We start from the raw sequence: 13,003 nt of genomic DNA on the forward strand, positions 1-13,003 counted from the left end.
TGTCAGAACACAGATCATTAAACCCCAACTACAGGGCTCTTCTGAACATGGGACCTTTTACAGCTCTACTAATGATATACCCATGAACCAGCCCTTGAGGTAACGCCTGAGGCAGAGTCAGGAGCCAAGAAATATGAGCTATTAGTATTATCATGACTAACTAGGTGGTCCATATGGAATAGAATATATAATACATATTTTAGGCATGTTTATAGATGTGGATATGTTGGTGTCTAGGAGAGCAATACTAAAAAGACTGCTCAGTCCTAGGAGGGCTGTGATTCTTGGCCTCTCAGAAAGTTGTGACCAATCCCAGCACTGGGTGTAGGGCCTCACAGTGACCCAGCAGCTGGTCAGTGAGGTGCCTGCAATGATTTTAGTCTGATTTGGGAATGCTGGGGAAGCTGTCTACATACAATAGACGTGCAGGGTAGATAGAAACGAGTTTTCCAAAGTGGACTGCTCAAGGCAGCTCAGCCTCAGCTCTCTCTTGAAAAACAGCAATAGAATGAAGGTCTGGTCACGACAGGATTGAGCAAAGCCTTCTCTGCGTCCACTTGTTCATATCTGCAGCTTCATTTGGCATTGCTGGGTGAGGTGACTCTGGACTGCTAATCTAGAAAACAAACGTATGCATCTTGGCAGTAAGTGTCAATCAAACTTTTGCTGAAAGGAAATTGAGCCCGGGTGAGTGCCAGTCATGCACCCTCAAAACCTTCACACTTTGAGGGCCTGCCTTACAGAAGTTAGGCTTCCCATAAGCTGGCACAAATGAGTTGCATGCTTTCCAAGGACATCTTCTTAGACGAACTTGAACAATGTGCATTATCCCCAACAGCGCTCTCTTGTAGACCTGAGCCCTCCTTGCTGTGCATACAGAGACCCACACACTGTTGTGTCTGTGCTGGGTATGTTTGTTTGCACGGGCTTTTTGAATGTTTGGCCTGGATATAAAATGACTGCTATCATTCAGACAGAAGGGTGGTCTTCCATATCCAGAAATCAGGCAGGTATAAAAGGAGCTGTCAAAGAAGAAAATATGTGAAACACCGAGAATTCCCCTTTGAAAATACCCAAGAAAGAGTACTAAATGGGAGGGAAGGCCTATTGTTTTCCACCTAATAATTCATTTAAAAAATAATTTTCTGTCCTTGTGCATGTTAAGTTGCTTCAGTCATGTCTGACTCTTTGCAACCCTATGGACTGTAGCCCACTTGGCTCCTCTGTCCCTGGGATTCTCCAGGCAAGAATGCTGGAGTGAGTTGCCGTTTCCTTCTCCAGGGGATCTCAAACCCACGACTCTTATGTCTCCTGCATTGACAGGCAGGTTCTCACTAGCGCCACCTAAAAGAGTTGACATTTTCACGGTTAAGTTCAATGACAAATCCCCCTGATGACCAAGACAAAACAGTGAGTGAAACAATATGCACAAGTTATTCTGTCATATTCTGAACTGAGCAATAGTTAGCTATCCTAACTCTAATTGAGCAAGGCCAGTTACATGCCAGAGACTGCTCTAAGCCCTGTATATGAATTAACCTTACAACCAGATGAAGAAACTAGCTGAGAGAGGCTTGCTCAAGTAATGGCAGAGCAAAGATTCAAACCCTCCAGTCTGTCTCTAGAGCACACACTTTTAGCTACTAGACCCAAGTTCAAATTCTAGGACAGTGAAGAAGTTTCATTTAACATGAACTGGATGACACATAGAGACGTTCTAAAGCTCGTAGCAGTATGGTAGAAAGGTAAAGATGGGAGAAACGTGACTTTCCTCAACCTTCCTGAACATCTCTGTTTCACATCCATTTCAAACCCTCATTCCAGGGAGTGGCAACATCCAAATCTTAGGCCATTCAGGTTTCCTGTCCCCTGTCCCAGGCTTGTATCTACATCCCCGGTGATCACAGTTCTAAGGCCTTGGGGAATGGAGAAGTGAATCTGAGTCTACTTTTCAGGCTGATGTTTCCTGAGATGCATGTTGTACCATCTAAGCATCTGACATCCATCCAGACAGTGCTCTTCCCAGCTGCTTCCTCCTCCTGGACATATTTAACTGCACTCCCACAATACTGGGGGGCCTCAGGGGTGGTGGGGCTGCTAAAGGTCCTTCATCATTTCCTTTGTTTTCCCTGTGCTTTCCCAGGGACCTGGGCATAGGCTTCTCATCCACTGAGATTCTCAAGCTCAGCTGGGACTTGGCCAGTGGTGGGGAAGGGAACCATGCAGTGACCCACTAGATTGGCATCTTCCTTCCCTTGGTCGGACCATTCTCACTAGTCCTGGGAAGAAGGGCTGACACTGGAAGGAATGGAAAATAGCTTTAGCTAATTACATATTTATCCAAACTTTGTTTGTATTCTATGCCTGGGCTTCTACAAGGGAGGAGTCAGGAGTTTGGTGCCTTTGTCATCCTTGCTTGGGTAGCAGCATCCCTTCCTAGAGGCATGGGAGAGAGGATGTTTAGGTGCTCAAGCATTAGAGAGACGAGTGAGTGGGGGAGGGGAAGCCAGGAGCGACAACTCTTACCTCGAAAGTATCCCACCACATAGGCATGGATGCCTCACTCTAAAAATGGTCTCTAAGGTTATTTCACCCTGAGTGATAAAAATCAGCACACTGTCCCATGTGCGATGGTACTTTCCCTGGGGTGATTGCACATGGCGGGTAAGGAGCCCTCAGGCCCTGGAGGCAGCAGGATGGTCCTGATGGCAGAGCCAGAGGCAGAAGACCCAAGCCCAGAGTGCAGCGGGCTCGCGTATGAATCCTGGAGTCTTGCTCAGAGCACATTTTCTAGTCCTGGGGAAACTGACTGGTATGTTTCCATGTGATGGGGGCTACCTGGGAGGGCCCATCCCACTTGGAACTGTCCCGTTTCAAAGAGGCCCTGCTTGGAACCCTCAGTTTTCTTACAACAGATGCTGAGTTTCAGCCCAGATGCCTTAGACATGTCTGCAGTGTGGTGGGAGGCAAACAGAGCCAGAGTGCAGAGGCAGGGTGCGAAAGGCCCCACTCCACGCCGGGCTCTATGAACATGTTCATTTTCTCCCAGGAACTTGGCTGGTGGCAGCGAGGTTACCCAGGTGGGGCTTGGAAGACTTGTTTCTAGATTTCCCTTAGCTTTCCAGGAAGCACTCCTGAATCTCTGAGCAGGATTATTCCATCTCTGGGGTGGCTTTAATGGCAATAGCAACTTGAACTTTCATCAGCATAAGAATAAGCTGAAGGGCTTATCACTCATGCAGATTCCCAAGCCACCAGGAGATCTGGGGTGCAACCCCAGAATCAGCATTTTTAGTAACCCCCACGGCTTCACTATGATAAAGAATCCACCTGCCAATGCAGGAGATGCAAGAGTCATGGTTTCAATCCCTGGGTTGGGAAGATGTTCTGGAGGAGGCTTTGACAATTCACTCCAGTATTCATGCCCATAAAATCCCATGGACAGAGGGAAATGGCGGGTTACAGTCCATGGGGTCACAAAGTGTAGGACACGATGGAGCGACTGAGCACGTATATGCAAAGTACGCCCTCCACGGGATTCTGATGCAGATGTTCCTAGATTGCACCCTGAGAAACACAGAGGTGGGGTCTTTGGGTAGCCCTTCATGAGGCCAGTGGTAAGGATTCCTGGGTTGCATAAAAATTAATAAGCAGAAACCCCCAATTAACACTTTATTGGCCAGAGATATATTAATGCCGCAGGCACCGATTTGGTGGTTTAGTCCCTCAGTCGTGTCTGACTCTTTGTGACCCTATGGGCTGTAGCCCGCCAGGCTCCTCTGTCCATGGGGATTCTCCAGGCAAGAATACTGGAGTGCGTTGCCATTTCCTTCTCCAGGGGATCTTCCCAACCCAGGGATCAAACTCTGGTCTCCTATATTGCAGGAAGTCTCCTGTACTGCAGGTGGATTCTTTACTGACTGAGCCACCAGCGACATTAGTTTCTGCAAAAATCCCCCAGTCAATAAAGCATTAAAATAGAGTTGGGCATTCAGAAGGGGGAGCTGTCATGCCCTGTGACTATAACAGAACCTCACAGGAAGAAGAAAGACTTCCCCTTCTTGCCTGGTATGAGTTCAGCCAGCAAGAGACTGTCACAACCCAGCCAATGAAAAGCCACTATTCTCTGAACTCTCCATTCCTCCAAGGGACTCTGTTTACTGTAGCCCTCCAAGCTTCAGTTCCCCATTATACATGAGCCCTCTCCTTATGGGGAAGGGGACTTGTGGAGTTCGCCATGGTTATGGACCCAAATTGCCATGCTTTGCTGATTCTGAATAAAACCATCTCTGCTGTAGAAATTACTGGCCATCTATTTGTCAATAGTTTGTGTCAAGCCACCTGACTGTTGCTCTCCTACAGTGAGTTCCTAAGCCCCAGGACCCATCTATCCCCGTTACTAAACAGCTAGGTGAATACAGATGCTCCCTGTACCTGCCCACTCCTTTCCCGTTAACAGAAAACAGCTCCTGGGTAATTGTGAAGAACATGTGTCCCCGAGACTTCTGGAAACAGGTGTCTGGAAGCTGTTGTAAGTAAACAGTGAAGAAGAACTTCCAGGCTTGCTTTTATGACTGAGGCCCTTGGTAATCCATCTCACACAAGTTTAGATTCGCTCATAGACGGCCTTGCCTGTCTGTTGTCTCTTACATGCTTTTGTCTCTCTCCCAGAAAGTATAACTTCTTTGGAAGAGGCCACAGTCATATTTTTTTTCTCCTACTTACCCCACAGCATCTGCTATATAATTGGTATTCAACATAGGATAAGAGTTTCTAATTTATAACCAGGTTGCTTCCAAAAGTTCATTCTTAAGTCAGATATTTGGATCTTGTTTCCCATTAGGACAATGTTATAAAAGGTAATTATGTTCCCAGAGCAGCCCCTAAATGTTTATTTAACTAGCAATGTAGCTGAACTCTAGTTCCAATAGTACGACAGAACCTAAAATCATCTATAATACTGCTTTTATGGAAAAATGTGTTCCAGATTCCAGTGGGAGATGCCAGAACTCATTTTTCTGGCTACAGTTCCTGAACAAGACTTGACCTATTTGCAGTTAAGCCTCCCTGTGTTGCGTGTGTGTGTGTGTGTGTGTGTGTGTGTCCATACATAGTGGGCTGGCTTTCATGATGCCGTCCAAAGATGGGGAAAGGGTGGCACAAATTCCTGTTGGAAAACTGGAAAGGGCAGGGGTGCTCATGTGAGAAATACTTCTGGTTGGCTTGTCTGAGTCAGGAGGAATATCTGGAAGAAGGTGGAATTCAGGGCTGTGAGGTTAGGGAGTGACCCAGAGGGCACTGACTCTCTCGGCTACGGTAGCAGAGTCCAGCCGGGGCTGTCTCAACAGCCACCGCAGTAACAGCACAAGATATAGTAGCCACGTTGGCCAGGGTCCCAACTCAAGCCTATAGATATGTTTGGGGAGGGAGTGGTGTCTTGGTTATTTATTGCTAAGTACAAACCACCTCAAAGCATAGTGACATAAAACAACCATTTCATTCACTCATGATTCAGTCTGGGCTTGCCTGTGGTCCTCGTGTGGATGCGTTCAGCTGGCAGGGACACTAGGCTCTGGTCTTTGCCGGATGCTGAGCTTACTAGACTGCCAGTCTTCTAGGAGTCTCAGGGCTTTTCCTTCTCGACGTGGCCTCTCTGCTGAATCTCTGCACATGGTTTCTCCAGCAGAGTAGCCAGACTTTTTCTGTGGCAGCTTGAAATATTCAAGAAGCAAAAATAGAAACTTCCAGGCCTTCTTAAAACCAGTCTGGCCACTGGTACAGCTTTGCTCTGGTTAAAGTGGTCACAGGGCAGCCCTGATCCAAGTCGGGGCGGGGGGGGCCTACACAGAGGCATGAGTTCCTGGAGGCATGGTCTGCTGTGGGTTGTGAAAGAAGCAGATGGCCACAGTGGGTGCCATGTGAGAGCTTCCAAAACCAAGAGCATTTAGCTAGAGCATCTCCATTACAACCACCCCAACCACACTGCTGACATTCCTAGAAGGAGCTACTAAGCCTTTTTTTTCATTTATTGTATCTCTTCATGTCTAAAAGATAGATATTTGGCTGCAAAATGTCACCCTACCACTTTCTCCTTCACATCTTCTTGGCTCTGTTTCTCCTTTCATAGACACAGCTACCTACTTTAAATAGGTAGTGCTCTCTCAGACTTCACGGCAACACACCTTGGTCAATTACAGTGTATGTTGATGTGGACCTAGAACATAGAACATAAAATCCTATAGCTTGTAAATGGTAATTTTTAAATAGTCAACTGAAGCAGGTTCAAGTTTGGCCATATAATAATGTTCCTCTCAGAGTTAAGCATATACCTGAGGGAGAGAGAAAGAAGTGAAGTTGGGGTTAGTGCTTTGGGAATTATGTATAACCCTGGCAGAAACAGACCTAGCTGTTGCCCCCAAGTCTCTCTTCTTTAGGTAAAACTTCTGTTTTATTTATGGTGTCAATAAGCCCAGCCTCTCTTCCAGCGAATGGAAAATATGGCAATAGGGCTAAGTTCTGGCTAATGAAATAGAAGGGCAAGTTGTGCCTGGGACTTCCAGAAAGGTTGCTTAAAGGGAGTTGACTTAGCTGAGAAGGAACCCTTGGGTCCCATTTTGGATTCCTTCTTCCTGTTGGCTTGCATTGTGGATGCAATGGCTATTTAGGACCATGAGTAGACTAGAAACCACACTTCGGGTGGTAAAGTGTAAAGACAGATGAATTCTAAGTTAGTGATTACCATGTAGCTGTATTCCAACCCTGAACTCTATTAATAGATAGAGATCTATATCATGAAGGAGGTAGAGAGGTTCTCCTTTAAGCCATTGTTATTTGACATTTCCTGTTATAATTCATACTATGTACCTGGTCATAGCCCATTATAAATGTCATCTGTTATATGTAATTGCACCAGAAAAATGATTAAGAAACACTTGTCAAGACCACAGGGAATTCTCACCTGGACCATTTCCCAATCTTTCTCTGTGTTTGTTAGCTCTCTTCTCTAATTAATCCTTAATGGATTGAGGAAGTGTTGCCCCTTTGGATTTTAATGGTCTCTGGCAACCATTGATCTTTTTTCTATCTCCATAGGTTGCCTTTTCTACAATGTCATAAAGTTGGAATCATACCGTATGAAGTCTTTTCAGACTGGAGTCTTTCACTTAGTAACATTTAATATGCATTTAATTAACATTTATATGCATGTCTTTTCACGGATTGATAGCTTATTTCCTTTCAGCACTAAATAGTATTCCATTGTCCATGCAATAAGGGTATGTACCACAACTTACTTATCCATTTACCTACTGAAGGACAACTTGATTTCTTTTAAGGTTTAGTAATTAAAAATGAAGCTGCTTTAAGCATCAATATGCAGAGGTTTTGTGTGGGCAAAAGTTTTCAACTCCTTTGGGTAAATACTAAATAACTCAATTGCTGGATCATATGGTAAATGTATATTTAATTTTGTAAGGATGTGCCAAACTGTCTTCCAAAGTGCTGTACCATTTTGCAATCCCAGCAGTAATGAATGAGTGTTTCCGTTGCTCTGTATCCTCTCCAGCATTTAATGTTGTTGGGGGCCGAGGTTCTGGGAGTTCTAATAGTTGTACCCCATTGTTGCATTTCCCTGCTGACATATGTGGAGCATCTTTTCCTATGCTTATTTGTCATCTGCATATCTTCTTTGGTGAGATGTCTATTAAGGTCTTTGACCCATTTTTTTCACCGGGTGTTGTTTTCTTTTTGTTAGTTTTAAAAGTTCTTTGTGTATTTCGGATGTGTGTGCTTAGTCGCTCAGTCATGTCCAACTCTTTGTGACCCCATGGACTGTAGTCTGCCAAGCTCCTCTATCCATGGGATTTTCCAGGCAAGAATACTGGATTGGGTTGCCATTTCCTCCTCCAAGGAATTGAACTCATGTCTTCTGTGTCTCCTGCATTTGCAGGTGGATTCTTTGAGCCACCTGGAAGGGCAGTCTTTTGCATAACAGTTCTTTATCAGTTAGGTCTTTTGCAAATATTTCTCCTAGTCTGCAGCTTGTCTTTTCTATCTGTTAATATTGTCTTTCACAGAGCAGAATTCTTTAATCTAATGATATCCAGCTTATCGATTATTTCTTTCATGGGTCATGCTTTGGTGATGTATCTAAACAGTCATCACCATATCCAAGGTCATCCAGGTTTTCTCCTATGCTATCTTTTAGGAGTTTTATAGTTTTGCATTGTATACTTAGGTCTGTGATCCATTTTGAGCTAATTTTAGAGAAGGAAGTGAGGTCTGGGTCTAGATTCACGTTTTTATATGTGAATGTTCAGTTGATCCAGCGTTATTTGTTGAAGAGACACTATTTTGTTTTATCTGTGTTTTCCGTATCTATCCCCATTGATTAGCACAGTGCCTGATAGAAAGTATATGTTTAATATTTGTTGAAATATTGACATGAATGAATGAAACCCCAAAATCCCCCTGCGGCTGTGCTGAGTGTGAAATGCCCTTCTTTCCTGTGTACGGTTCCATCTCTAAGCTGTGCAGTGTGAGTTCACCATTCCCAGAAAAGAGCCAGATAATCTTGGTGGCCAAATTCCTGTTAAAACATATGGATGATGCCTGCTAAATGAGTGATGTGGTTATCTAAGGCATTGTTTCATGCGGGCTCTGTAAGAGAAGGGGCGGAGTCTCACCGGAAGAGGAGGGGTCATTCACTGCCGCCCCGTCGTTCTCTTCAGGCACACAGAGGTGGGCACACACCTGGAATCAGGGCAGGGGGGAGGCTGAGGTGGAGGTGACTCGAAGAGATGTTTACCCTAGCAACGAGGAAGAGAGATCTCAGCTTCAACCTCTCAACCATGAGGAGACAGGGGAGGAAGTTCCCAGAAAGCAGGAAATCGAATAGCAGCCTCTCTGAGAATGTATGAGCCAAGAAGGAAGAAAACCACCTAGGTAGTGATTAACTCTAAGGCCTGGCCAGGGAGGCCTCTGTGATCGGGCTGTTCACCTGGCCTCTCCATTCTAACTTTGCTGTAGTAGTTAAGTGACTGCTTAGCCTTGGTATCTCTTTATATTTCTTCCTGTAGGATTTTCCCTTCTTTTGTTTATGATTAAGACATTTTATTTCAGGTTTTTGAATTATGAAGATAGATACCTTCTGTAACAATTCAAATGGTAAAAGTGATAATCCCTCACCATTGTTTTATTTTATTTTTTTTTAGCTTGGACTTTATGAGGAATGATAAAAAAGACTTGAGGGCGACTGGACTCACATTCCGAAGTACAAGCCAATGTAATTTAGATATTAATTGGAAGGACTGATGCTAAAGCTGAAACTCCAGTACTTTGGCCACCTCCTGCGACAAGTTGACTCGCTGGAAAAGACTCTGATGCTGGGAGGGATTGAGGGCAGGAGGAGACGGGGACGACAGAGAATGAGATGCCTGGATGGCATCACCGACTCGATGGATATGAGTTTGAGTGAACTCCGGGAGTTGGTGATGGACAGGGAGGCCTGGCGTGCTGTGATTCATGGGGTCGCGGAGAGTCGGACACGACTGAGCGACTGAACTGAACTGAATAAAGAGGTGGAGCCTGAGTCCTGTATCAGCCCCAGATCTCTTTTTACTGAGGCCAGAGACAACCTTTACAAGTGGCTAAGGGAGCTGTTTTTGTGTGGGTCTAGTCTGGAGCCTCTTAGAGCCTCCATGTTGACCTCTCCTTGAGCAGCCCTGTCTGCATAGAACATCTGCTTCTTGTTTCAGTACCCTCATGATTAAATTGTACTTTTGGCTTCCAATTTGCCCAAATGCAGATTTTGAAGACTATGTCTTTTTGAATTGGTATATACAGAAGACGCCACTTCTTTCTAATATGTTCTACAAAGTCCTGACTATCACTCAGCGATATAGTGGCTCTCTTTCTTTAACTCCAGGGCTCATGGTTATTTTACAAAAATCAGCAGCGTCTGCCCTGGTAACATTCTGAAGCCCTGCCCATGAGAGGGGCCTTTAAATTATCACTGGTTGGAAAGAGTTTCTCCCTGATGGAATTTTGAACGGAAGAGGGAGCAATATATCCCCGAGGGCCAGGTTGTAGGGGAAGAAAGTAGAACATTTGGACCACCTGCCTCCCCATTAAGAGGGTCTCTATGAAGTGTTAAGATGTGTGTGTGTGTTAGTTCTAAAGAGGTTGTTATTTTGGAAGCTTGTAATACCTACCACTGCTTCTTATACCACATCATGTATGAGTTTTGCTTCTTCTTAATGTTTCTTATAGAAACACGTTTATGTTTGTGTCCAAACAGGGTTTGGCTGATAGTATATATTTCTCTAATTCCCAGCCTTATGAGTGCTATCTCAAGTTTTAAGCTGTTAGAAATATAACTGTGTCTGCTAATTTAATTGTTATATAGCAGTTTCCTATAATCATGGTGTTTAGAAGTGAATTATAATGATGATGATAACTTAGCAGCTTCAGTGACAGACACAGAGATGGCTTTTGTACAGAGTAGAAGTTTCAGTATGGCTTCACAACTGGAGTTTCTTCCTTGAGGAGGTGTAGGCATTTTGGAAACAGACAAAGGCACAGTGTTTAAAAAACAAAAAACAGCAACCACCTTGTCACACTTTCCAAAGGATCAACTGAACGAGAAGAGAGCGTAAACATCTCACACTGATTGGTGATGCTGCTGCTGAAGACAGTGATCTCAGTCTTTTCCTTGGAGGAACCTGAACATTTCTTCGAAATAAACACATCTGGATAGGCTGCAAGTGAATCATCTAAATAAGAACTAGCCCCACACTCCTGTCCAAAAAGAAATCTAAAGGGGCTGGTTGAGATTTGCTGGGCAGGTCTCAAAGAAGTTGAACATCATCTGTCTTTCCTTTTGCTTACCTACATTGTTTATTTGATTTCTTTTCATAGGAATCTGTATCATCACTTCAACATACACAAAAAACCCAGCCCTCGAGTCTAAACATATTTACTTCTCAACTCTTGCCATGCAGTTAGAGCTGGGAAAGGAATGCCCAACATGTTGTAATTCCCTAAATGCTGTGCCGTCAACAGAGGCATAACAACATCTGGGACTCAGGATGCTGGGCTTGTTTGAGGATGTAACCTTCATGTAGAGGCCCTGGCTACACTTTGAACCTTGTCTGCAACCCACACAGTGATCTGTAGGATAACATTTGCTTTGTGCCTTGTTGCAGGTTAGAAAATATAGTCAAACATTAAGACACAATTGAAATTCCTTGGTGGTCCAGTGGCCAAGAATCTGCCTGCCAATGCAGGGGACCTGGGTTCCATCCCTAGTGTGGAAAGAGTCCATGTGCTGAGGGGCTACTAAGTCCATGCACCACAGCTACTGAAGCCCTTGTGCTCTAGAGCCCCATCTCCACAACAAGAGACACCCCTGCGATGGAAGTCTGCATGACGCAACTAGAGAAAGCCCGGACCATCAGCGAAGACCCCGTGCAGTAAAAAATCAATACAATAAATAAATAAATAAATGTTCTTTCAAAAGTCAACATCACCATTCCAAAGATTTCTTTTTTAAGAAGACACCACTGAAAACTAAACTCTTGCCATGTGTATGAGAATGTGGACTCATTTTCTCTGTTTCGATTCTGTCAACTTTTTCATGTGTTTAAAAATACATTTATTTTTAGTTTCTTCACAGCTTGCTTTCAGAGATTAGCTAGCTTTGAGATATCGTTTTCTCCAGGTGGCTTCTAATCTTGCAAACCCTCAGAATAAATGCATTCTGTAGCAATTAAGGCTTTGAGAGATGTTAGCAGCCCATCTTCACCAAGTCGTCAGCTTCTCTAGTAAGAAAACCAGTCTCTAAGGCAGCCCACTCGATACTACATTGACCTTTTGAAGGAACCAAGATATTCATCGTTAAATTATTTCTTCTTGGGACTACTGTTTGACAGAAGCTTTTTAAAAAGGAAAATTGGTATTTTCAGGGTCAGTTCTCCAACCTTAAACATCATTTTTTGGGGCAGTATCAAATCCCCTTTAGAGATGGAAGGTGACCTCATCAGCAACCCACTGAGATTTGAATTCAGCATATTCTTCCAGAAAATATGAATCTTGCTCTTGGCTTTCTAACACTGATCTATTCCTGATGGCTGTATTAAAACACACACACACTAACAGATTTGAAGAACCTTGTTTTATGTTGGGAAAGCCCTTCAATTTAGGGCCATGTACTTAATCAAAATGCTCTGTCTTGGTACAAGAGATTATAGGTTTAATTTCAAAGAGATATCTGAAGAACCCCACTGAATGAGAAGGACAGGATTATCTGGAAAACTTCCAGACATGTGTTGCTGCTGGGGAAAAATAAATATGACCGTCCACACTCCCCCTTTTCTTTAAACTTTCTGTATTTATTTTCGGCTGCACTGAGTCCTCGTTGCTGCCCACGGGCTTTCTGTAATTGTGGCGAGCAGGGCTGCTCTCTAATGGCCAGATGCTTCTCATTGTGGTGGCTTCTTTTCTTGCAAAGCACAGGGTCTCGGGTGTGCGGGCTTCAGCGGTTGCAGCGTGTGGGCTCAGTAGTTGAAGCTCTTAGGCTTAGCTGTCCCACAGCATGTGCAGTCTCCGTGGAGCAGGGATTGAACGTGTGTCCCCTGCACTGGCAGCCAGATTCTCTGCTGGACCACCAGGGACGTCTGACTGTGCAGCCTCTTGATAACGCTGCTCCTGGGGCACAAGACTAAGGCTCGTGTTTCAGAATCTCAGATTCTAGTTTGATGACTCTCACACTTGAACATGGATCTGAATCACCTGGAAGCCTTATTAAAATACAGACTGTGGGCTCCCCCCTTGGAGTTTCTTGGAGTAGGTTTGGGGTGGGGCCTGAGAATCTGAATTTCTCCATGACCCAAGGTGAGGCTGATGTGGACCACACTTTGAGAACGACTGACCTAGAGCTCGGGGCAGGTGATGCCCACCAGTGGTCAAAGGAAGCTCACAGGGTGATGTCGAAGCCTGGAACTAG

The sequence above is a fragment of the Moschus berezovskii genome, chromosome 18, assembly GCF_049115385.1.
Source record: "Moschus berezovskii isolate FMDL1 chromosome 18, NW_MosBer_1.0, whole genome shotgun sequence".
Taxonomy (NCBI): Eukaryota; Metazoa; Chordata; class Mammalia; order Artiodactyla; family Moschidae; genus Moschus; species Moschus berezovskii.